At 37.7% G+C, this 22,544-nt stretch overlaps 1 long non-coding RNA gene across 1 annotated transcript in view; it reads right to left on the bottom strand.

Moving 5' to 3' along the window:
- LOC123614553 (uncharacterized) overlaps positions 1–11,881 on the bottom strand; it is a 62,311-nt gene extending 50,430 nt beyond the window's left edge. Inside the window, exons 1-2 of the long non-coding RNA XR_006721985.2 lie at positions 11,747–11,881; positions 9,190–9,320 (exon numbers count right to left, since the gene is read on the bottom strand). This is a non-coding gene — a long non-coding RNA (uncharacterized LOC123614553). The remainder of the gene's footprint in view (positions 1–9,189; positions 9,321–11,746) is intronic.
- Positions 11,882–22,544: the final 10,663 nt, after the last annotated feature.

The following is a 22,544-nucleotide window of genomic DNA, read 5'->3' as shown; positions in this document are numbered from 1 at the left end:
GACTAACACAATAATAACCACGACTGAAAACAAAAAGTTAAAACTTTGCAATAATTAAAGGGGAGTAGTGCTCAATAGCCAACTGTATGATAAAATTCTTGCTACCATCACGAGGGAGAAGACAACGACTGAATTCGCAAAAACAATCCATAAAGAAGAATCCACGTTAAAAAATTGAGGGTGACTTAAAACAAAAGGGTACACTCCAAAGCATACAATACATTTTAAAAGGTACATTTTTACATTTTAAAAAGTAAACTATGAGAATAAAGGGAATATGTAACATACACTTTTCTTCTAGTGAGGAATAATTTTAAAAGCCCATCTTTCCAAGGAAGTACATATAAAAATCTATAATCTATTTTTCTTTCCTTCCTGCCATCTTTTTACTACTTTAATCACGCCCCAAATTCAGCCCAGTAGCCCACTGTGTGTGCAGCTCTCTACCCCGTGCCCACGCCGGGGCTTCAGCCACAGCTGGGCGGACGCTTCCTGTAAACACAGACTGCTTCCCACAGTACACACATGCTGCATCACTCAGCTTTCTGCCACAGAGTTTTCACAAGCTTTTTCAAGTTATGAAGTGCACAGAGCTTAATATTCCTTAGGTCAATTCTCAAACAGTGAGGGGCAGGAGAATGTGAATAAATTTCCAGCCTTCTACTCTTTGGAGAAGCAATTCCAAGGTTCATTTGGGGTAAAATTCAGAAGCATTATATTGTGTGTTAGTTGCTCAATGGTAACGAGTTCAATAACCCTTTATTCTGTCCCCCCTTCTCTGTCTCTCTCTCCCAGACACCTGCACTCAGGGATCACCCCTCAAATTTACCACTTGTGCCCATGGCCATGTGTGGAATTTACTTTTGGAAAAACTCTAAATTACCATTAAAGAAGTATCTCAAATTTCCCACGGGAAACATCGATGCTCAGTAGAATCTCCAATTAGTAAAACTAGTCTAACTTTCAGTTAGCAGTCTCAGAGATAAATTAAGAAATAAAATCATTTAAATGTTTTTATTCCTGGGCTGCTCTAAAAGAATACCATAGGGTGGCTTATAAACAACAGAAATTAATTTCTCACAGTTCTAGGCGCTGGGAGGTTCAAAATCAAGGTGCAGGAAGATTCACTGTTTGGTGAGGGTTTGCTTCCTGGTTCACAGTCAGCTGTCTTCATGCTGTGTCCTCACGTGGCAGAAGTGGGGAGGGAGCTTCTGCAGAAGAGGGGTGGGAGCTCCCTGGGGTCTCTTTCATAAGGGAACTAATCCTACTCAGAGGAGCTCCACCCCCATGGCCTAATCTTCTCCCAAAGGCCCCATCTCCCAATACCATCACACCGGGGATTTGGTTTCAGCATATGAATTTGGGGGGGACATAAACAGTCAGCCTATAGCATTGACTTATTTTCAAAAACATATTTAATAGAAAGGTTACATAACTGCATTTTGGTCTTTGTCATAATTAATAACCAAAGAATATGCTACTTAATAATCAAGTTCTGAAAATTAACTTACATAAGTAGATATTTTTATCTTATAGTTCATAGGAAAATATTTCTCAATACAACCTCATATACAGAGGTTGTATATGAGAATACTTAATTCTCATATCTGTAAAGCAGACATATCTACATTAATATATCAAATAGAATACAGCAGATGAATTTAATTATAATCTGTTTCTTTTCTTTGAGAAACTGTGTCAATCTGAGGACAGATTTGTCAAAAGGAATTTCATAGCAATGTAGATGATCATGTTTTAGTTATTTTAAATTTCATTAATATTTTATATGTAAGGGTTATATAGTGATCATAAAAACCTCCCAGCATTGAATAATACTGTGTTCCACTCCTCAGTGTTTTTAAGAAACTGGCAAAAGGTTTGTTTTTCCAATATGTACTTTAATCATAGTGATAAAAAGAAAATACTTACTGCTCAAACCAATTACTGAAAGAACTATTCTTGACTCTTTATTGCAATAATTAAAAGAGCAGAATTATTTTGTTAATTATCTTCTCACTCCTTCCTGAACGGAATGAGCACTATTAAAAAAAAAGAAACTCAATCTTGTTGAGTAATTTACATTATGTATATCTGATTTTATGAGAATTACAAATGACAAAATATTTAAAACAATTAGCAAACATAACTTTTGACTCTGTCTTATAAATATGTGACTGGATGTTAAGCGAAGTCCACCATATACATCAAAATTAGTTCTGCAATTTTGAAACAATGGGTATAAATGATTTAGACAGAATTCAGAGAAATTCAAAAGCCATGTCTTTTCTTTAGCAGATAGCAGTTAGACAGATTCAAGTAGAAGAGGTAACACTTAGGCCTTCAATAAACACAAATGGGATAATCTAGGAGAAAAAAGTACTGGTAACAGAAACCTTAAATGATAATCCCAAGGATTAATCTTCAGGTGACTGAGGAAAGTTGAAACAGCTAAGGCTACAGTCTTGATGAACGCAAAGCGTTCCACTATTAACAGAAAAATCACTGTTCATATTTCAAGAATCAGATTTTCTCATTGGAAATGACAGTTGCAGAAAAGAAACATTTAAAAAAAACCCTTTATCCAGGATATATCAAAACAGATTTTTCAAGACTTATGAAAAAGTTGTATTGAAGACTCATTCTTGACATCACCCCTTTTCGGACACTTCTGTTCTCAGGTTCCCTCCCCCTCTGCCACATGAACCATAACTTAAACAGAAGGTCCACCACCTCAATCACATTATCCACACTGAACGTTGAAATGTAATGTTCTACTCTTGAATAAAAAAAAAAAACTTTTGTTATATTCTATATATTAAGATTTGATTGACACACACACAAAAATAGATTAGATAGCAAACTGAATCTGAAAACAGGACTCCTAACACTAAAACGTTTTTGTGTGTCAGTTATCTCAAATGTGGAGGCAAGAAATTGTCCTTCTTTGCCCTGCTTTTCTGATTGGATGATTGGTCCTCGTTCTCTGGTTTATTTGAAGTTCAACAGGCTATTTCACCTTTGGTTCCTGCTAAAACTGTTTGTGAGTTTTCAGAAGTATGCTCTCTGTCTTCAATTTCACATACAGGTAGGCTTCTGGTAACAAATTCGTATTCATAAGAGAGAAAAGGAAAATAAGGTACACTGCAAGCCATCTTCAGAACACTCATCATTTCTCTTTCAATTTTCATTTTCTGCTCCAGGTACTTCCAAATATTCCCATCTCCTGAATTCCCAGCCTCAGAATTTATTGTCCGCTTCCTCTAAGTGGTGTCATATAAATTATCTGAAATTGCCGGTACTGCAAGATGGAGGAAACATTTCGTCCCTCAGGAGAGTAAAACCCTGACCACGTTTTCATAAACATGGAGAAAGGTTTACTCTTTGAACAACTTGTTTCTAGTGATTTCTGTGCCATGGGAATCCCAAACACCACTTCAATCCTCAGGGCAACGTTTCCCGGGATAAAATATTTTTGCACTCTGCAGATGCTACGCACCACATGACCTACTGGCTGTGTGCTCTCCTCGCAGTTCTAAAGCTCTCCAACTACGTGGAAAAAGAGAACTTTGTTATGGCCTAAATGAGTCAGGGTGGAAGATTTCATCCTTCTCCAAACCAAGCGACCTCTCCAGGTTCCACACTGTTTCTCTGAGTCATTCTTTGAACAGACACACAGAGGTGCGGCTCTGCATCAGAAAGTAATCCCAGAGCCAACTGAAGTCTCACTATCCAGGACTGGCTCCGGGCTTCCTGTTCTCAGATAGTTTGTGGAGTAAAATATGTGCTCTTAAGTGAACTGAAGAACAGTAACAGCAGAGTAAGTGGAGCATTTACACGTAATCCAAGGGTGACAGTAAATTCCTACAGCAATGACAGAATGATGAATTATCGTGAAACCCACAAAGGGTCCTCTTCAACACATTTTAATGTAACAACATAAGTCATTTATTCCTAAAGCACCATTCCTGTATTTATTACAGCCAAAAAAAGACTAGATATGTAAGCACAGGCAATTCCCATACGAAATACTGGCTAATATTGGGCATAATGAAGAGGTCTAAAGGGAACGAAACTGTATTCAGAGAAAAAAAGAAAATGTGTTAACAGTGCTAGACTCTTTAGAATGTCTTTCACCACAACTTCACTCTGGAGGAAAAAAAAATTATGCAGATTTTCTACTTCTCAAGCCCAGGGTAAGTGGATTCTTATTGACTGTGGTCTGAAAAACAAAACTTCCTGATTAGATCCAATTAGTGTAAGGAAACTAAAATATAGTTGGATCAAATTGATTTTTCTCTGTGACGCACAACACAGACTTTATTTCGCTTAAGAAATACACACGTTACAGAGAGTTCACAGAATGTTTAAGACCCATCTTTACTAATTTAGAAGGCCTATCTGGTAAGTAAGAGGACCATCTGGAAGATCAGGGTAAATCAATAAGGATCGACCTTCCCGCATAAACTCTATTTGAAGTTTAAAGATCCATTTGCAGCTTTTGGAAGGATAGTAAATTGTTGAGAAGGAGAAATGCAGTTTGATCGAAGTGGTTTGTTTAGTTAGGGAAAACACTTGATTAGGTTTCTCCAAATTGTAATTAAAACAGATAGCGATAAATGAGACACGGTGAATAATATCTCACAGGCAGCAGGGTTTTCTGATAGCAGTTATTAAGTATACTCTCAGTAATAAAACAGCCCTCCAGAAACTCAGCTCAGCTTTAAGTATTATTAATAGTACATCTAAGTAGATTTTAAATACATGTCATACCACATAAATACTCATTTTAAAAATCTTAATTTTTGTTAGCATTTGTAGTGATCTAATGCATTAGTATTCATTAAAACTTGGTATTTTGCAATTAAAATTACTGTAACTTTTATTAGCTTTTGGTTAAACTATCTCGTTACAATTTATCATGATGGCTTATACCTAAAGCTTTTGAACACTGAATTTTTTTATTAAAATATTGTAATATTCCCCAAATATAGTGACTATGACATTCCCTACGTTTGAACTCAGAAAAATCTCTCAGCTTGTGTTCACATGCATATATATATGTACGGGTTTTTTTAGGGGGATGGTAAGTAGAAAATAATTTGAAATCAAAGAACTTCTAGTAATTTTGAAACTTATTTAGAAATTAGGAAAAACAGTAATTGTATAAACAATAATCTTATATCTCAAGATAAAGAAAGCAGCATGCTTTATACTACTCAATAAATTATAGGAGTGTTCTTTCTAAAGACGTATATGTATAATATCCAGCAGGAAATTGATAGCAATTCACACAATGATAAAAAGTATGGCATAATTCAGTCTGATTCATCAAAGAAAACAATTTCATTATGATCTTTAAACACTGAAATCATTATGTAATTTTTTGGTTAGTCTTATCCGACAGTCATTAGTAATTCTCTTAAACAATTATTTCTACATCTCTCTGTAAGTTTGAACATTCCATGTATCCCTTAGTTTGTTAAAGTTTATGGTCTCTTTATTTCTGATTTTAGTTTAGGTTCTCGTATGACTTTTAAGTCGACTAAAACTAATCAAATACCTATATAAATTGTTGCTTTTTAATAAATGCATTTTAGGTTACTGAATTAACTTACGTACGAAAGACAAAGTGAGCAAGCTGCTACATAATACAAAAGAGCATGTCAACTGCTGTTGAAATATTCAGTATTTTGTTAACTAGGAATAGCAGCAACTTCTTCCTCTGGTCATCACGTACCAACATCATTTATCATGTTCAACTCCTCTTTAAAATCTATTTCAAATAGTGCCTGTGCATGTGGCTAAAAGAAAAGCAACACGTAATGAAATCATATGATTAATGTGGAATTTTCAAAAATACTCAAGATTCTACTTAGAAGAGATTAAGAAAACAGTACCATCTACCATTGCACCAAAAAGAATAAAATATCTAGGAATAAACCTACCCGAGAGGGCAAGAGACCTGTACTCCAAAAACTATATGACGTCGATGAAAGAAACTGAAGATGACATAAACAAATGGAAAAATATACTCTGTTCTTGGATTGGAAGAATCAATATTGTTAAAATGGCCATACTACCCAAGGCAATATACAGATTCAATGCAATCCCTATCAAATTACCAATGACATTTTTCCACAGAGCTGCAAAAAACTGTGAAAATCTGTATGGAAACACAAAAAACCCTGAATAGCCGTAACAGTCTTGAAAAAGGAGAACAGAGCTGGAGGAACCACGCACCCTGACTTCAGATTATACTACAAGCTACAGTAATCAAAAAAGTATGGTACTGTCACAAAAACAGACACACAGTTCAATGGAACAGGATAGGAAGTCCAGAAATAAACCCACACACTTATGGTTAATTAATCTATGATAAATGAGGCAAGAACATACAATGGAGAAAAGAGTCTCTACAAAAGTGGTGCAGGGAAAACTGGACAGGTACCTGTAAAAGAATGAAACTAGGACATTCTCTAACACCATATACAAAAATAAAACAGATTAAAGACTTGAATGTTAAGACCAGATACTATAAAACTCCTACAGGAAAACAGGCAGAACACTCTTGAACATAAATCATAGCAATATATTTTTTGAACCAGCTCCTGAAGTAACAGAAATAAAAGCAAAAATGAACAAATGGGATCTAATAAAACTTAAAAGCTTTTGGACAGCTAAGGATATCATCAACAAAATGAAAGGACAACCTACAGAATGGGATAAAATATTTGCAAATGATGTGACCAACAAAGGACTAATTTCCAAAATATACAAACAGCTCATACACCTTAATATTAAAAAAAAAACAAGCAACCCAATTAAACAATGGGCAGAAGACCTAAATAGATATCTCTCCAAAGACAGACAGATGGCTAACAAACACATGAAAAGATGCTCAACATCACTAACTGTTAGAGAAATGCAAATCAAAACTACCATGAGGTATCACCTCACACCCAGCCAGAATGGCCATCATTAAAAAGTCTACAAATGATAAATGCTGGAGAGAGTGTGGAGAAAAAGGAACCTTCCTGCACTGTTGGTGGGAATGTAAATTGGTGCAGCCACTATGGAGGGCAGTATGGGGGTTCCCTAAACAATTAAAAGTAGACTTACCATATGATCCAACAATGCCAGTCTTGGGCACATACCCAGAGAAAAATACCATTCAAAAAGATACATGCACCCCAATGTCACAGCAGTGCTATTTACAACACCCAAGACAGGGAAACAACCCAAATGTCTATCAACAGATACTGAATAAAGAACTTGTGGTATATGTACACAATGGAATACCACTCAGCCATAAAAAAGAATAAAATAATGCCATTTGAAGCAACATGGATGGGCCTGAAGATCATTATTCTAAGTGAAGTAAGCCAGAAATAGAAAGAAAAATGAAAGTAAAATGTCATATGATATCACTTATATGTGGAATCTAAAAAAAAAAAAGGACACAAACTACTTACTATTTATCATTCAGATGACTGACTTCTTGAACATGTGTAAGCACATTTGACTGTCCCTTATGATGGATTACTGCCTTCTGTTGATTCTTATTTTGTGGTTGGCTTTATTCCTTTGATAACCATGTATGTTTAAAAAGCTAAAGCTCTTTCTCAACTGTTTTTAACAATGAACAGCACATATATGTAAATTTTAAAATGGCTTTTCTCTCTCAAAAACATCATTCTGATAAAATATAAATGGCATATGGCATTTTTTTTTGTTAATGGACAGATTATATTATTGCCCTTTATGCTGAAGCTTCCTGTTGATTATCATGAAATTGTCATTATTGAAAATTTTGCAAAATAGATTCCTTAAACCACCAAAAAAAAAAAAAGATTCTGCTCCAGAATATCTATCTATAGTCATCTATTTACCAATTTATCTATTATCCATCCTGCCAACCATCTAGGCATATACATGTGTGTGTGGTTAGAACATACTCATCATGAAATAGGATAACATGTTTATCAGCATTATGAATTTAGCATATAGAAACAATGCTAAAGGTGTCAATAAACTTACTTTTACCTTCAAGAAGCTGTGTAAATGATGTTTCCTATGGACATAACTAGTCATATTTTGGTGTTTTTAATTAAAAAGAGAATTTATAATAATTGAGATTTTACAAAGCTAAGATTTACTGGATAGTAAAATATCAAGGTCATAATGAATTCCCTTAAATAACATCCCCCAAATTATGTGATTATGCCAAAACAGGAGCATTAATAATAATTTATGGACATGATGTTAAAAAATGTCATGCTTCTGAACTACTATTAATACAGAAAAGTATACTAATGGATACAATTATTACACAAACAGGTCCACTATACAACTAGAGGGAAGTGTGTGTTTCTGTGTGTGTATAAAAACATGGCAGCATGCTTATCAAGAATCATGTTGGAAACATTTACTTCCCGTAGACAACTTTTAAATATTATTACCTCAATTACAGCCTACTCACTACATTTTTGGACTAGAGTTTTTTGACAAAAAAATTCGTAAGAATAGTAGTTTGGGTTTTGTATCTGTCAAGTAAGTATCTTTCATAAAACACTGATTTATCACTGCAATATTCAAAAGTCATTATTTTAGCAATATCAAGTAGACAACTCTGGAATCATCTTATAATTGGTTAATTCGATACAAATTTTTAAAAAATCATAAAGGAGTCATTCAAGCCCTAGTGTGCAAGAACTCTGTGACTGCTGCTTATCTACACAGACTGGGAAAATACCAGTCTATGCTTTGTTCTGAATCTTTATTGCATTTAATTTTCTTAGTCCCAGTAACTAAATGCCAGGGTGTGGTTTTTGCTTAGGTTTTAGGTGGTTTAGTTAAAATGCAGAATATTTTCAGTACATGAAATATTTTTAACACATGGAATATTAAATTCCACTGACTATATAGATTGTTGAAAAACAGAACCTGTGTCACAATTTTGTATTATTATTTCCTCATGTTGGTTCCTGGGCAATAAACCTCATTTCTCTAATGGCTGTGTCAGTAATCAAATCTCTGTCGTTGAATAATCTTTTAGAACACCAGTATAAATAACATTTAAAAAAAAAACAAAAATCGTTTAATAAAAACTATGTTCTAATGGTCAGCTCGCTGGCAATCACATCAACTCTGAAATGAGGTAGGATTTTAATCACAAAAACTTTTACCTACCTTTCCTGGAAGAGAATGCACTCATTTTGTCAAATGTATTTTCTTTCATCAGAGTGAAGATAAAGCAGTGACTTTCAAACTCTGGTGTCCATCAGAGGTTATCAGGCAGGGGTCTTAGCATCTGCATTTTTCTATCAACAAAAATAAAAGAAAACCCAAAGGAGGTGTTGTTATCGCAACTGCAGGGAAAAGTGGGGATAAGATAAAACAACAAGGATTTACCTAAGAAGTCAGTCACAACAGATATGGCATGTGGTCCAGTAGTAACCACAGCCAGACCACTGGACAAAGACTTGCTGCATGGCTGTACTGGACAGGCACCAGCCAGAGCCCATCATGGGGGGAACTGGGCAGAGCCTTCAGGGATAATTTAGCATTTCAAACTGTGGGAATCTAGGAGTTACAGGGGCCTGGATGCATTCAGGTTCTTTCAGTCTAGGAACATTTACTAACAGGAAAGAAAAGTATTATTGATCAAGATTTAGGATGTGTTATGAAAGGAGTATGATGTCTTATACAGTTTTGATAAATGTTTATAAAAGGAGTAGGGAGCTTTCAGTAAAACATAAAAGTGTAAATACAAAATAGGTAGGAAATTCTAACACACTTCCATTAGTTTTGTATGTTTAAAGATGAAAACATTCTTTCATTGCTTAAGAATAAATTCTGTTATGACCAACAATAAATAAATGGATGGAAAAAAAATTAAGAAATATAAAATTACTGTGACTGACATCAAAATTATAGTAATTAGCATACCATTCTTTTTTTTTTTATTTCCCAGAAAAGGTTACTCAAGAAAAATCACATTTTATGCTGTCCTTGTAAAATTCTTTAATATTCCTTGAAACTAACTTCAGGTACACAATGAGCAAATATACTTAACAATAAAAGCCCATTGTGAAGTACCTTACTAAGCCAAACAATGCTTTGAGAATGGGTGAGGTTTTTGTTTATAAAATTTTTCTTAAAAATAAAAACCATATCAAAAGTATCCCTAATTCTTTAAGTTTTACACTGTGCACTGTATGTGGTGGATATGTAATTGTTATTTTCCAACTGACTTCTTTGTCTTGACCTTGTTACTACTTTATTATCCAAGTAATATTTTATTAAATGAAAAAAAAAGAGAAATATTTAAAACAGAGAAATGTTACATATTCTCATAGTAGAAAATATAAGCAAACTTTTACTTTCATAATTTAGAAATTTTAGAAATACTATCTTATTTTAACACAGAAAATCTAATAAATACATCACTCACTTCTAAAATCAGAAGATAGCCTGCTGAGTTGATAGCCCTCCAGCATTTTCCTATAGTTTTTATTTTTTGTGTTAATTCTGGATCAAATATATTTATTTCATAAGTATTTTCCTGCAACATTAACACTGTCCATAAACATCATGATGTCTACATAACTACCCTCACGGTGTGGATGATCTGACCTGCAGCCCCATTAAATGCTGTGGTTGCTCTGGCAGAGTACTTAATCAAATGTCATTAATCCATCTTCTTATAAACCGTTTTTAAATTTTTTTTTCAAAATTCCTCTCACATAAAGGCATTATCAACATATTTAAATTATTTTCACATCCTTTCACAGAGTACCGTTGCAAATGGAATTATTAGTGACCACTTTCGAAGTTCATTCTACCTATTGCCAAGTTCCTTTCCTAAAGCGGCAATCTGTAATACTTAAGGGCAGGAACACGTCTCAGTGAGCCCATGATCTACCAGTATAGGGAAGGAGCTCAATCAATACATAGGGCACCATTTAAGAGAAAAGGGACGGAGCAACAGAATTCGCAAAGCCAATATAACATCTTGTTACCGGCACATATAAAACACATATCCTCTGTTATAGTAGATGAAAATATGCTGTCTTTTAATTTTGATTCACTTTACTATTAATTTAGAGACTTAATACTTTAATACATTTTACTATAAATAATTTAAAATATATTTTACGTTTATCAGCTAAATTTATATATATATATATATATATATATATATATATATATATATATATATATATATATACACGTCTGGGGGTGGGGCGGGGATGTCGACCGGGAATGGGGTCTGCATGATGGGTCCTTGCAGCCAAGTGTGCGGCGAGGGGCACCTGGGGTACCCGCATCATTTTCACTCCTTTCTCACTCCAAGCTGTCGCTGGCAACAGAGACTTGCGCCCTTTCAGCGATTCCCTGAGCTGCCCCGACCTGCACCACACCCCAGCCCATCCTCTCCCCGCTCCTCCACCTGGACCCACACTTATCAGCCCCACACACTCAAGCCAGCTGTGGGCCCCAGTTGCACCCCGCCGGCCTTTCTAGAAAACTCCACGTTCCACCCACCGGAACAGGCCCCGCCCCGGGGCCTGGGCGTCCCGCGTGGTGTTTGGGACATCTCCCGGTGGAGGGGCCTCGGTGAGGGGCACAGCTTCCCCCGACGCAGGGTGGGGCCGCTGGGCTGGGTCAGAAGGGGAGAGCAGTGTCCTGGGCGGGCTGGTCCCCCAAGGAAGAGCTCACGGGCTCCGGGACGAGTTCTAGATACCTTAAAGCTGCCAGGAGGAACTGGCCCCGGGGATGTGCAATGGAAGGCCGCGAGGGCTGCTGTGGCCTTGGACTTGGCGGAGGTCAGACCGGGCCCCCGGTGTTCTGTGCCAGAAGCCTGCGCAGCTACCCTGGGGCTTCCGGACGGCCGCAGATTTGCGCCATGCGCATGCGCAGTCCCCTCCCCGTGCGAGTCTAGGGTGGTTCCGCCCCGCGCAGCGTTCCTGCCAGAGCCCCTCCCCGCACCTGGCTGGCCCCAACGCTACAGCTGTCCCTGTGGGTCCAGGAGGAGCTTAGGGCCAGCTATATGCGTGTGTATATATATATATATACATATCCCCCTAAACCATCATTTTTCACAATGTAAATTCTGATAACAAAAATTAGGGGGCATAGCTTTTATGTGCATTGAAGGATTATTATTAAACACAGGATTTGAGAATCTGAAAGCAGAAATTCTAATAAGAGAGAAAACGGTTTTTTGCCGCCTTCTTGTCTTAAGGGGCTTGATATGGTCTGTGTTCTAACAATAATGATTAAGATTGTGATGAATATTGAAATATTTTGGTAATTATGTTAGTTTGCAGAAAAGGAAAACTATTAATGTTAAGCATAAACTAAACATATTCTAATGTTGAATTTGTTCTTTGCTGCTTATATCTTACAACAGTACACTTAGAGCTATTTCAGGAAAACTATTGCTGGCATTTATGTGGAAAAAAATGCCTTGTGATATTGAATGACTAAAATGTTCTAGGCTCATCTTTTCCATGGAGAACCATCCCATTTAACTACTTAAGAACCTGTCTTAACTAACTATTGAGTTATATTAGAATTAACCTCATAAATATATCCATCTGATTATTTACATATGCATGCATTTTTTGGTGACTAAGCTCCTTTTATGAATCAAGGTTCTGAATCACTTGCTGAGACTATACCATGGTGAACAACAGCAAAAAACAACAGCCCCAGATATCTGAAACTGAAGAAATAAGAGAAAGTACAGGGCTTTTTTTTTAACATAGCCACAAAATTAGGTAATTAGGAAAAGAAGAAAAAGTGTGAATGATGGACACTGTGAAAGGACATTTTAGGATAGATACTCTCAACAGGAACACTGAAATTAGGTGAAAACTACTGGAGGTCCCATTGAGTGAAATTCATGAAACACAGAATCAAGTAGAATTGAAACAGCAAATATCTATGAAAATAATTTTCAAGGAGACAAAATAGCATGTTCAAAACCCACGAGGGTGCAAAATTATTTAAGGAAGGGAAGGGATGTCAGCGTGGCTGCTGGGCTTTGGGTGGCCCGATAGGATGCTGGAAATGCAAACTGCACAGGAATGGAGGGTATAGGATCCTGTTGACCATGTTAATAACTTTGCATATTATTCTAAGAAAAAAAAATAAGTGACTAAAGGGTTTCAAGAGGGGAGTTTTATGATTTATTTTTTACACTAAGCACCTTGCTTTAGGTTCTCTGGAAAGATAGTTTAAGACAAAGGAGCAGAGGTGAGGCAAGACTGAAGCTGGAAACACCAGTAGAGTTGCTATTATGGAAGTCTAGGTGGATGATGTTGGCTTGAACAAGGACAATGCAGTTGATACAGATGAAAATGAAAGATTCATGGTAAATCTTAACTGTATACATTTTCGGACTTGTTTATGGATTAGACATTGAGGGCAGGGAGAGGCAGTGCCAGGAGGTGAGAGTGAGCTCAGGATGAAGAAGATGGCGAGTTCCAGATCACAGACACTTAGGAGGATGAAATTGAAATGTACTTCACTGGGCGAAACTGAAAGAGACTTAAGAAGCAAGATCAAGAGTTTCATTCTGGCCACATTAGCTTGGAATGCCCTTTGAGATACATAAATAGTGTTGTCAGTTTGGCAGTTACATACGGAAATATCAATTGGAATACAGGTGGTATTTAAACAAATGAAGAGAATGGTAGGGAAGAGAAGACAGAGACCAAAACCTGGTTTTGAAAGCTCCATTATTATCATTCAGTGGAGCAGAAGGAATGAGGAAAAATCAGAAAAGAGTCGAAAGAGCCAGAAAGTATCAGTCCGCATTGACATGGAAGCCAAGAACTAGCGTGTTTCAAGTAATCCTTTAATAATTACGTGGTGTGATCCTGAGAATTCAAATAAAAATGAGGCCTAAAACTTGCTTATTGAGTTTGGCACTATGGATGTAATTAGTAAAGAAAGCAAGAAGAGTTTTGGTGGGGATGTTGGAATAAAAAGTAGAATGGAGCAGTTTGAAGAAGAAGGGGAAGTGAGGAAGGAAAGAAAGGAGTTACAAGTGGAAAGAGTTAGAGAGGTGGATGGGCATGCTAGGGGGGTTCGGGATCAGGGGCTGGACTTAAAAGGATGTTGAGTTATAAAAGCTGCAGTAAATGCTTGTGGGAAAGAGACAATAGAAAAAGAAAGCTGACAATGAAGGAAAGAATAAGCAATAGAAATAGGCCCCTGAAAAGATGGAATGGGTTGGACCCCGTATAAAAGAAACAGCGAGACACTAATTAGATGTGGGTCACTTTCTATACTACACAGGAAGAGGATAAAAATAATCCTGCAGATTTGATGGTGAATGAGACTCTTCTTGTCTTCTGAAATTATTTATAAAACACACACAATAAATATATATAATATGAATATACACAATATAGAAATATATATGTATAATATATACATGTATAATACAAATAAAATGTGATTTTTATATATATATATATGTTTCACAGTTGGAACTTTGCCTTCATTTTTCCTTAAATTACTCAATTTGTTTGAATAATATAGAGAGTTCATTTAATCTGTATATATCAGCCAAAATACCACTTTTTCCACATGTTTCAGGAGAATCTGGTGTAGATATCAGGGGAGATTCAGCTTCTTCTTAACAGATCCCACATTAATTATTAGTTTTTAATTATATTCTTAAGAGTAGCTAAAGGAAAGGTTCAGAACTCTGAGTCACAGATATCAACCTGAGGGAATTTTCAATAGAGTCCATGTTTTCCTACCCTTGATGACATAAGGAGCAATCAGATAATACTAGGTACAAAAATAAAGAATCAAGTAGAGATGGTCCTCCTCCACTGAGGAGGCATCTCCCTCAGAACTACTGAAGGACAGGAGCCCCTCCTCCCTCCTCAACCGCATCTCTCCTGCCTGCTGAGACTAGACGAAAACGATTTGCCAATTACCCAGCCTGCAGAGCAATGCCGAGCCACTGCTGTTCCTCCCTTCATTGACCTGCCTCTCTCTTCTATGCCTAAGAAGATTGATATTTTACAAACTTTTCTTTCTTATCTGGGGCACTGAGAGGATTGCTTCATTGTTTTCTCACAGTTTTGTATAACAAGACAGTACGCACCCAAAAATTCTCATGATAGAACATTGCAGGTTTTCCTGTCCTCCCTGTATGACAACAGAAAATTTCTCAAGAAATCAGGGTATCATCGGTCTTGATGCACCATGTTTCCCTCGTGACAATGTACCAACTCCACGTGTTCACAGATGATGGACTTCTTGACATGTGGAAACGGCCAAGGGTAAACAGGACTTTTAATATAGTTTTTTCTCTTGCTGTTCTTGCTGTTTACAGACACAGAGGCCCTGCTCTGATTATAACATCAACTTCACTTTGCCTTGGTCTTCTCAACCATTGTGGTACTTCATCAATGTTTTTGAAGAATCAGTAATAATAAGTGAATCGAGGCTTCTGTATTCAGGTTAAAGATGACAGTGATCTCAAATTTGTAGCCCATATGTGTGAACAAAAAGATACAAAATATAATAACTATTTTAAAGGTTGGTGACATTTTTTACTAGGCAACTCGCATGCTGTCTTTTTTTTTTTTCCCCTACCAGATGGGACTACATTTATAAGCAGAAGAAAAGTTTTATTGTAAAGCAAAATATTTTTACTGGAAGTAAGTCCGTTCCATAATTAAGCTTAACCGGGAGGAACAGTATTAAATAGTACAGTATAGTATCACAGAGTGTAAGTAGATACCCAGAAACTTAGAACAAGAACATGTGCCAATCCTGTGAAAACAACTGAGGGAAATTCATTGAGGCGAATTGCTGGTTAAATGTCTCTTTGATACGTACACTGTCTTTATACCAGAGTGAGAAAGACCTGAGACGCTGGGCACTGTGAGCTGTGAACAGCCCTCAAAGAAGTCAAGACTTGGAAGAAAAGAAGGCTGTTGGAGAAGGTGTGAGAAGAGAGATCAGCCTGACAGTTAAGAAAGTGGCTCGGAGACTGAGATCGTCTTTGCCAGAGTTTCACTGAACACAGGTTCACTGCAGGAATGACAATAATTTCACAAGCCAAGACTACCCAGGCTAATGCCTCTTAGTAAGCAATACAGACATGGCAGACGACAAACCGATGATAGATTCATCACACTACAGTTCCAGGCCAGGGAGGATGAAAGGAATAAAGTCCAGGTTTTTTTCGAGGTGAACCTTTCCAGGAGCTGGTTCTCCAGAGAGACAGCTCAGCCAACCCAGAGCTGCCAGAGCAAGAGTGAGGGCCCCTCGATGCTGGAGCAGGTTGCTAGGGCAGGAAGGCAGTGGTTTGATGAGCAAGAAGATCTCCTTCACGAGGCCACTGGATGGTCTTCACCACCACCCGGTACAAAGCCTCCTCGCCTGGGCAGGAGCTAATGCCCCAAGGCCTTCCAAGAGCTACTTAGTTCGGCAGAGAGTTGCTTTGCCCAGACCGAACCCTCTCTGATCGTCCCCACAAACTGGGTATTTATAGCTCAAAGGTCCCCTGGTCATAGCTGCTTCTTCATATGTTTTTATCGCGAAGCCCCCAGAGGTGACCTCAGCAGCTGAGCTACGAGTGCTTGTCGGCAACCACAGGCATCCGGGACCAGGTTCTGACGACAGTCTGCCTTTTATATCCAAACAACTTTACTTATGAAACGACTTCATTTTTGCCATGAACAAGGGGATTTGAAGTCACATCAAACCACCACATGACAGGAGCCGGATGAGACCTTCAGGAGGAGAGTGAAAAAAACTCTTTGGTAGCAAGTGCCTGGAAAAAAATCATCACGCATATTTAAGTAAATAGAGTCAGCACAGGGTGAAGGATACAAATGTCACCACCTCATGAGTGCCATAGCAAAAAATTTGGCTAAAGAAATGGAAAGCTCTTCTTCATGTAACATACGTGTCACTCAGAGGCTTCTCAGCCCTTGGAAGTATGGCCAAGATGATTCCTGGAAACTTCAAACCATTATTTCTTTATAAGATCATTGAGAAAATCTAGGTGTTCTGGTTATAAAAACCTAATATAAATACTCATTTATGTAAGGTTAATATATAAATATACAAAGATACTTTATTTTAAAGGAGAAAATATAATTAAATTAATTTAAAGAAGGTTGGCTTCAGACAACTGCTAGTTAGTAACAGAAAGTGAATCTCATAGCTCTTGTCTTTGAAATAGAGTCCACTTTTTTTTTTTAAGAATCTTACGTGGATCTCTCTGTTTGGAATTTATGGCCCTTGCAATCTGACAGATAATAAATTAAGTTTGCATATACTTTTTCCCTTAAATAATCTTAATATTTTTACTCTAAAAATGGGTCTCTGAAGAGAGATGTCAGCAGTACTAAATTGAAAGCCATTTCATTTCTTTTAATTTATACAAAACTGAATTATATTTTTGGCTTCTACTTAGCGGAAGGTCATTAGAGTGTAATTGTCCCATTAGCGACAGTCTGAAAATGTAGGCATGAGGCCATAAACTATAAATTCATTTCAGTGATCCTTTGGGGTTTGTTTTAATGCCTTCTTGTCTGTTAGTTTTCCAACAACGTTGGATGTTGCAGACAAGGATGAATCTGTCTGTGTTGTAGGAAAAGCAGTGATGACTGTTCATAGTCACAGTAAATTAATTTTTTTCAGGAAGTTCCCAAGTGAATCATTCATTTAAAAATAGCTAACAGAGTTTCCTGCTTAGCATTATGGAGGTGACATTCTTGTTTTGGTTGTGGCTGTTGTTGGCTTTTCCTGTCCCTCCACAGTCATCTCTGCCTAGGCATGCCCGTGGTAGTAATTTAGGGGAGGAAATTTGAGGGCACTTAATAATTTTTTTTTTTTTGCTGAAATCCCTGAATATTATTTTCTTTTTGTAGCTGATTTCTCAGAAGGAAAATAATAAGTAATATTGTAAGAATGTAAGGTTCTGAGCTCCACAGAGCACTGCACCATTTTTGATCTGGACAAGAAACTGGTACTCGTTGTGCCTGATGTGTTCAGCTCCCCTGCTAAAGAGAGCAGCCACCAGAGATTATTTACACATAGGGTGCAGTCCTTTAAATCATGTGACCAGAATACTTGGGTCACGGGGAACCATGATAGGTCTTTAAAGGGCAGTCTTCAGAAGCCGAAATAAGGTGATGTGACCCTCTGGCCAGAAGATACACCCTATTTTGATTGTGACTAATTAGAACAACCTGATCTTCAGGGAGTTTGGACACGAAATGTGCAGAAACACATATAAAGGGCGTAAATAAAAACCATAGGAGGCATGAGGTTATAGGAGCTGTGAGCAACAAAATATCCTGAAGCAGGAAAAGCGCAGGAAGGAGGAGCCACTGGAAGTGTTATCAGATGGAGTCAGAGAAGAGAAACAGAAAAGCCACATCACGAGAGCAGCCCGGTGAGCGGCGCAGGGCTGCCGCCCGGCTGGCACACGCTGGCGTGGCCATGTTGTCACTTAAATATCGAAATAAGTTCAAAATGCTTGGAAAATAGCTGTCTCTCTGAGGCTTTTGCTCATCCATCCCTCACCACCAGCTGCCCTGGCTACTCCAACATCCAGGAGCTAAGGTCCTAAAGCCTGGAGCCTTTGTCCTGACCGACTGAGGCTGTGCCCTGCCGGTGGTTAACTATCTCAGTTTCGCCCGTGCAGGAGGAGGTGCTGGGGAAGCCGGCCGGCCCCCGAGGGAGCAGCAGGCGCCCGCGGTCAGAGTCTAAGACCTCGGAGGTCCTGAGCCTTGATTACATGCTGTTTCAAGCCACGGCTCATTCCTCTGGCGTATTATCACAATAAAATCCCACATCTGAGGGAGTTTCTCTTCTTTTCAATCAGCTTAGGTGAGCCTGACCATAATACAGTTCACGTAGAACATAAAGCTGACATCAAAATCAAGGAAAAAACTGTTTAAATATGGAGGCTCAAGGAACAGGGCATTATTACTCTTATGATCTCATCTCCACTCAAAGCAGGTTTAGAAACGGTCAATAAATGTCTAGCTTCATTTAGGTTGATTAATAATAACATTGTAGAGTACAATCTTCTTACAGGGATAAATCATAAAAGAAATTAAAATATTTCCATGTTTTTTTTTCCTGCAGTCATAGTGTACAAAATAACAACTTCTCCATATAGACATAAAAATAAATAAATAGAAATAACTCCACGTATGTATGTTTTGACATGCATGCGTGAATGTAGAACACAAATGTGTGTGGGTGCGTTTACACCATATGCAAGACAACAGAGATGGCTAGATCTCTGAAATCTAAATTCTCTTCTCTTTCCTGGACACACAGCTAGACCACACTTCCTAGTTTCCCTTGAGGCTGGCAGGGCCCATGGGACTGAGTGCCCGCCTGTCAGTGAAACATGGCAAGTGTCATATGCCACATTCACAAATGGCCCGTGGACACCTCCTCAGGGCTCCTTCCCCTTTCTAGCTGGCTCAACTGAAGACAACTTCTGGAGTAAATCTGAAGCCATGAGTTAAAGATGGATCACACGGCACAGTGCTGCCCTGTGGGCTTGTTGACGTCATCGTACTGCTGTGCGAGGAAATGCAAACTTCTGCGCTATTTTAGATACCGTGTAGTTTTGGAACAACTTGCTATAGCGTTTAGTATATCCCAACTTGTTCATGGTATTAAATAGCAAACCTTAGAAGTTTGTGAATAAAACCAGCTATTAGGAAAAGAAAAACAAATAAACAAAAAACCCAACAAAACAAAAAAAAAAACTAAAACAAAAACCGATGGTATAGGCTGGTAAAAGATTGAGAACAGAAGTTCCATGAGGGGCAAATATCCCATGACCTTTTGGTTCAGTAATGTGTATCTCGCACCGTGAAGAGTTCTTGACATATAGTAGTTTTTCCATAAATATTTGTTAAATGAACAAGAAAGAATCACAGTGTACTCAACTGATCTGCCAATTTCCTTAACTTTTCTTCTTCACATTGACCCTTAGCTATATCTTCTGATTTGCCCATATGGCAAAATTGGGTAATTTGAAGGCTTTTTAAAAATAAGATTTTGTGTAAGATGTGAACGAGATGACTGACGTGCGAGGAATCCACAATGAATGGTACAGTGCCCTGTGACTAGGAAGGGCAAAAGCTGGGAACCAGGTGTGAACCGGTGAGGGAAGGGAGCCGTCACTAGAACCAAGAAGGAGTCTGTTTAGAGAAAGCCGTCTGGCAGGAGCTGGACCATCAGTCTAGGGATTTCGCCATTCTGGAGCAATCCTACAGAAACGAAACTGGGGAATAAGCACCCCAACCACACTGTCTTTCCTCTTTTCCAGTTCCTGCTTGTGCTGGCCATTGGCTGAACCAAGGAGAAGACACAGGACAAAAGAGCCCACTGACGCTGTCTACATCCACCAGGCCCCAGGACAAAGAGTGCACACAGCACAGAAGGCTGGAGAATGAACACAGAGTGGCAAACAGGTGACCTAGCCATCTCTCACTAATAAATGTCTGCTTACATTTGTGGTCACTACAAAAAAAAAAAAAATAGTCAATAATAGCTGATTAGGGTTTAATCTAAACATAAGACACTCCACTTTAATTATTAAAAATATTTTGCAATAGTCATATGTATGTATGTATATATATATATATATATATACACCTTGAACAGATGAAATTTACAAACATTGTATGAATGGAATTAACAATCAAGTAATGTTATAGCTAGAAGTATTGCAGAGACCAATAATAAATTGAGATGCAAGATGCAAGAATTTAAATGACAGAATTCAAAGTACCTCTAGTAATGACAAAGTGATGCCGAAAAATACAAATTTGAAGTGACCACAATTTGCTTGCCTATTTCCTCTCCTAGGAAAACCTGTCCCATAGAGAGACTGGATCTGAAAAATAGACTTCATACCCAGAATCTCTCTCTTAAATGTCCTGAGACCCAGAGGTGTGCATGGGGGAAAGAGCATTTCAAACATTCCCAGGAAAGAAGGATTGAATCTGAACACTGAAAAAGACACACTCCTCATTTGCAAATGCGGACAAGAAAATTTTAAACCCCTCATGTTCATGCTCGGTACTTTCTCCAAAAATTCCTCCTTTCCCATTTCTAGACCTCCTCCTCTTTGTTAGATCTCTCCAATCAGTGTGGAGAACATACTCTCGTTTCTTCCATTTCAAAAATAAATATATTTCCTCTGGATCTCATTCTTCTCGAATAAAGTTTTTAGTGGTCAGATTTTATAAGACAAAACACTCTGGCTCCGTTTTCTGATCACCTTAATCTGTAGGAGTTTAGCCCTCACTATTTCACGCGTTATCAACCTATTCTTGCTCAAATCACATGACAGTTCCTAACTCCAATTGCTTTTTCAGACCTCTTTTCTTCTTAATTTAACCTATCAACAGACTTGACCACACCCTCCTCAAAAAATTCCTTTCACGGGACATTGCATTCACTGCTTTTCCCCTCTGACTTTTCAGCTCCTGTATCTCAGTTATTTTCGGTGTCTCCTTTTCTGTAGGGCCTTGAATCATTTGTGCTACTCAAGTTTGATCCTGGGTCTTTCATATTTTTAATCTTGAACGACACTCTAACCACAGACCATTTCATCCCATCACTATGGCTTCAAATATCATCTTTTTATCTCTTCATCTGCATACTCAAATATTTATTTGATATGTCCACTTTCAATATCTAAGTGAATATATTAAAGCTGTGCTCATGACTTCTGCATAATCTATAAACACCATTAATTTCCAGACTTTTCATCTCAGTATTTCATGACTTATTCATTAAGTTTGTTATTCATGTCAGTAATCTGGGGTAGGAGCTGGTGTCTTGTTCTTTCCAACGCTCACAGCTGAGTCAACATTTTACTGGAAATAACTAGATGTGAACTTTAATGAACTTCTAATTTCTGGCTCCACTTATTCAAGGAAAGGAAGAAATAAAGAGATAGACGCAATTTAATTTATTTCAGAGAAGCTCTAAGAGAAGATGGCACCTAAGTGGTGTTTTGAGTAAAGACAGACAGTCATGAAATTCGATGTGGAAAGTATTTTCCTTAGGCAAAGAGATGAGAAAGAGGCCAAGATCCTGAGATACAACGGAGGCCTGAAGAATCAACAGAATGAGGGAGAGCAAAACCATAGGGGGAGAATGGAAAGATACAGAGAAGACAAGTCACATTGCAAAGTTCTCATTGTGGGAGGATCATATACGATTTACATTTTAGATGGTTATTCTTGTTTTCTTTTAAAATTTTTTTAAATTTTAGAACAATTTTAGATTTACAGAAAACTTGTGAGGATAAATATAGAGTTTCTATATATTGCACATCCAGTGTCCCCTGTTACTAACATCTTATATTAGTTTGGAACATTTGTTACAATGAATAAACCAACACAAATAAATGCCTGAAGTCCAAACTCGCTTAGTTTTTATTTAATGCCCTTTCCTGCTCCAGAAGTGTAAACCCTCCCGTGCCTTCTCCCTTGCCCTCAGCATCAGAGTTC

This window comes from Camelus bactrianus, chromosome 30 (genome assembly GCF_048773025.1).
Source record: "Camelus bactrianus isolate YW-2024 breed Bactrian camel chromosome 30, ASM4877302v1, whole genome shotgun sequence".
In the NCBI taxonomy this organism is placed as follows: Eukaryota; Metazoa; Chordata; class Mammalia; order Artiodactyla; family Camelidae; genus Camelus; species Camelus bactrianus.
This window is presented reverse-complemented; position numbering and strand designations above follow the sequence as displayed.